Below are 5,043 nucleotides of genomic sequence, written 5' to 3' on the forward strand. Positions count from 1 at the left end.
TCTTGATGCTATAGTTTTTAATAAACTTATCAAATGTTTTATGTACTGGAGACTTATCTTTTCTCCAATAAGGGTATTCACTAGGGATGCACCGTAATATCGGCAGCCGAAAATAGCTGTTTCGGGGAAATGCCGAAACAACAAAAAAAATGTGCCGATAATGACCACCTCCCCTGCCCGCCCACAGCACCAGTTGCAAACGCTGCCAGTGGCAGAGGCACTCGTGGGGGGTGCAGGGGGGGGGGGGCGCGCTCTCCGGGATAGGAATACTTCTTTTTATGTGCCCGGGCCGGCTCCCGTGTGTGGCTGCAGGCGGGGGCCGACCAGAGCATATAAAACCCAATACTGTATACTAAAAACCAGGGGGCCTCCAGCTGTTGTGAAACTACAACTCCCAGCATGCCCGGACCGGCAAAGTCTGTCCGGGCATGCTGGGAGTTGTAGTTTCACAACAGCTGGGGGCCCCCTGGTTTTTAGTATACAGTATTGGGTTTTATATGCTCTGGTCGGCCCCCGCCGGCAGCCACACACGGGAGCCGGCCCGGGCACATAAGAAGTATTCCTATCCCGGACATCCCTGTGTCCCGAAAAATCTTTTCAGGACATAAGGATGTCCGCCAGTCACTCACCATTCCCCGGCGTCCTCCTGCGATCCTCCTTCGGTCCTTCGCTTCTCCGCCTCTATGGTCATACGCACGGGACGTCACTGACGTCCCGTGCGTACAACCATACAGACGCAGGATCGTCGCAGGAGAACGCACGCCGGCCGGGGCCTGGTAAGTGACCGCCTCATCTTGTTCAGTGTTCCGGTCACCGCTCCCCCGGTCCCGGACCGGACATTTTTATTTTTATAATTTTTTTTTTTTTTTTTTTTTTTTTTTTTCGGTTCTGAAATTTCCATTTCGGTGCACCTCTAGTATTCACACAATAGGCTCTTGGGAACCGACAACTATGTGAAAAGGGAATTTTAAGTGGGCAGCTACTTTAAGCAAATGAGCACTACTCAAATTTGATTGCGGCATCTAAAGAATTAAATCATAAACGCTGGCTAACGCAGGGGAAGCATTGGACGCCAGCAACATAGTAGTGGGGGGGCTCTGATGAGCTAAAATGGTGGAGGGTCTCCTTACCTGCCTCTGAATCCTTGATTACTGATGCAGGCTGTATCAGTGGACTACCAATCTCTCTGTATAATGCTATGCAATAGGCATAGCATTATACAGTGAGTGCAATAGAATGATTGCATATAAAAAAAATTTACCAAACAAAATGTTTTCATCCCTCACAGTAAAAATAATTTTTTTTTTTTTTTTTTTTTCCCCCCCACATATTTAAAAAGAAATTTTTATCAATAGCGAAAAATGGTACTTGTAAAAACTACAGTTCAGTGGAAAAAATTAGCAGTCATACAGCTCCGTACATGTTGGGGGAATTTTTTACTTTTTATAGTGGGTCAAAAGGACAATTTTAGTCATACTAGATTTGTAAAAATTTTTTAAACATTTTAAAGTAGTACAATGAGAAACTATATAAATTGCATATTTATCTATTCTAATGGTTGGACAACCCTGTTTACAATTCCATAGATGAAAACAGATTATCTTCTGACTTTTCAGATCAGAGAAAGGGAATGGTCTTCAGCATAATGTGTCAAGGCAGTGTCTAAATTGCACCTTTGGTAAAATGATATGCAATTGAAATGGGACATTTTGCAGAGGCCTCGTCAGATGTAAGCAGATGGCATGCATCATATAAAAGATCACACAAGTTCACATTTCCTTCTAAAGCCCTGAAAATGTCAGCTTGAAGATTAAAAATGAGGGTTGCCACTGACTGGACTGATGTGGGTTCACAATTCTCTACATTCCAGCTCTATTATAGCTCTCGGGCTTTGCCTTACCCTTCAACATGAATACTTGCAGTGACCTAAAATGAGGCCACTACCAAGGAGTGGCTCAGTATCCATGAGAAGGCAGGTGCCTGCCTCCATCAAGGGGTTAAGGAATGCCCTTTGTGCACCAAACAGCCTAATTTGGATATCAAAGAGTCATGGCCGTAACTTGACACCCCTGAAATTTTTCTAGAAAACAGTTTTTCTCACAGAAATTAGATATAATGTCCCACCGAACTCCATAAATGGTCTGGACAAAATTATTTGCACACTTACCTTAATATTTGGTTGGCCACCCTTTGGGAAAAATAACTAAAATCAGTTACTTCCTATAACCATCAATAAGCTTCTTACACCTCTCAGCCGGAATGTTGGACCACTCTTCCTTTATAACACCGATAATGTATACAAATCAGTGCACACAAACAAATGAATATTCATAAATCATTAAACTTTATTAGGTCTCACAAAATAAACATACATAGAAAAATACAGAATACATAAAATGGAAGGCACTGGATCACTATAGGTAGGAATAGGTCTGTAAATGATATAAATGTATCAAAAAGAAATACAAGAATTATCGCATGTCTCTCATGGGCATCAGACACAAAGGTCACAAATATGGATAAGCCGTTATCTGAAACTCAGAATAAAAGGAACGGAACCACATGCCCGAAAAGCTATCAAGAATGCCAGACCTTACCAACCGCAACAATCGTTTCGCTTCAAAGAATGCTTCCTCGGGGTGTCACATCCCCTGAGGAAGCATTCTTTGAAGCGAAACCATCGTTGGGGTTGGTAGGTAAGGTCTGGCATTCTTGATAGTTTTTTGGGCATGTGGTTCCGTTCCTTTTATTCTGATAATTTCGGATAACTGCTTATCCGTATTTGTGACCTTGGTGTCTGATGCCCATGAGAGGCATGCGATAATTCTTGTATTTCTTTTTGATACATTTATACCATTTACAGACCTATTCCTACCTGTCTATAGTGATCCAGTGCCTTCCATTTTATGCATTCTGTATTTTTCTATGTATGTTTCTACTTTGTGAGACCAATAAAGTTTATTGATTGATTAATATTCATTTTTATTTGTGTGCACTGATTTGTATACATTATCGGTGCTATAGCGCAGAAAGTGCACTTCCACTTACTCTTTAGAGTAAGGTGTTTTTCTTTTTTGTTGTTGACCACTCTTCCTTTGCAAACTGCTCCAGGTCTCTTATTGGAAGGGTGCCTTTTCCAACCAGCAAATTTAAGATCTCTCCACAGGTGTTCAATGGGATTTATGACTGGTTTGGGGTCATTGTCTGTGTTGCTGGAAGACCCAAGATCTCGGAAGCAAACCCAGCTTTCTGAAATTGGGCTGTAGAGTGCAACCCAAAATCAATTTGGTAATCCTCCCAGATTCAGTGGCGGATCCAGATTGCTGCCCCCCGCTCCCTAGCATGGTGGAGCTGATGCTGTAAGCTCCGGCTCCACCATTCATTAACCTTACACACACGCTGTGAGTACACAGTGTGCGAGCTGCGGGGACGAGATCCACTAAAGGCCGGCACGATGACGTCACATCATCGTGCCGGCACCTGGAGGACCCGTCCCCGCCCCTGCGGCCTGCATACTGTAAATAAGGGTATGCTCAGGGTCCAGGGGATTAGGGAAACAGGATATGAGCCACTGTTAGGAGGGGGGGGGGTCAGAGAAAAGTCAATATTTAATGAGGGTCTGCAGGGCAAAGCACAGGGGGCATTATATGTGAAGAGCACATGACAGGGGGGCCCCCTGTCCTGTGCCCTTCACATATAATGTCCCCTGTGCTGTGCCCCTCACATAATGCCCCCTGTGCTGTGCCACACATATAAATTGTGTTGGGCACAGCACAGGGGGCATTATATGTATGGGGCACAGCACAGGGGGGGCATTATATGATATGATGCCCCCCTGTCCTGTGCCCCTCACATATAATGCCCCCTGTGCTGTGCCGCACATATAACTTATATGTGTTGGGCACAGCACAGGGGGGCATTATATGATGCCCCCTGTTCTGTGCCCCACTTATAATGCCCCCTGTGCCCCTCACATATATTGCCCCGTGCTGTGCCCCTCATACATAATTCCCCATCATGCACCCCTCATATATAATTCCCCATCATGCGCCCCTCATATATAATGCCCCCATCATGCGCCCCTCACATATAATGCCCTCTGTGCTGTGCCCCTCACATATAATGCTCCTATTCAGAGGGTGTGTGCCAGTATTATATTCAAAGAATACAGTGTTTGGCAGTATTATAATAATTATTGTTTTCATATAGAGGATCAGAATGCGCTGACATAGTGAGGAGACGTCTGGGCATCAAGTTCTGCAGAGAGATGATTTAGCTGGAACAAATCCTGGCGGTATGTACCAGCTGAATTAGATAAGGAAAGACTATAGAGAAGACGTTACCTGTAATCACTGATATCGTGTATTCTCCTCACTATAGAGAAGACGTCACCTGTAATCACTGATATCATTTGTGTATTCTCCTCACTATAGAGAAGACGTCACCTGTAATCACTGATCTCTATAGTGAGGAGAATACACAATGATATCAGTGATTACAGGTGACGTCTTCTCTATAGTGAGGAGAATACACAAAGACGTCACCTGTAGTCACTGATATCACTGTGTATTCTCCTCACTATAGAGGAGACGTGACCTGTAATCACTGATATCATTGTGTATTCTCCTCACTATAGAGGAGACGTCACCTGTAGTCACTGATATCATTGTGTATTCTCACTATAGAGAAGAGGTCATCTGTAATCACTGATGTCATTCTGTATTCTCCTCACTATGTCCCATCAGAGCTGGAGTTACTTGTAAGTTCTGCAGTTATGATGGGTGAAACAACAACTCCCAGCATCCCCTTACCACTGCTTAGGTCATACTGGGAGCTGTAGTTTTAAATGGTAAAAATTTCTTTAGCACTTTTCCATTCTGTGGCAATTGGTATATTTGATTATTATTCTGACATTTGAGCACGGCCTAAGAGTCTTAAACAAGGTTAGGACTGTATGATACATTTAATAATATTGTAAGTTCCGTAATCTTATTTTCTGTCCGCCAACATAAAATACTCTAATAGTGCCCCTCCCGAGACTCG

This window comes from Hyla sarda, chromosome 3, assembly GCF_029499605.1.
Source record: "Hyla sarda isolate aHylSar1 chromosome 3, aHylSar1.hap1, whole genome shotgun sequence".
Taxonomy (NCBI): domain Eukaryota; kingdom Metazoa; phylum Chordata; class Amphibia; order Anura; family Hylidae; genus Hyla; species Hyla sarda.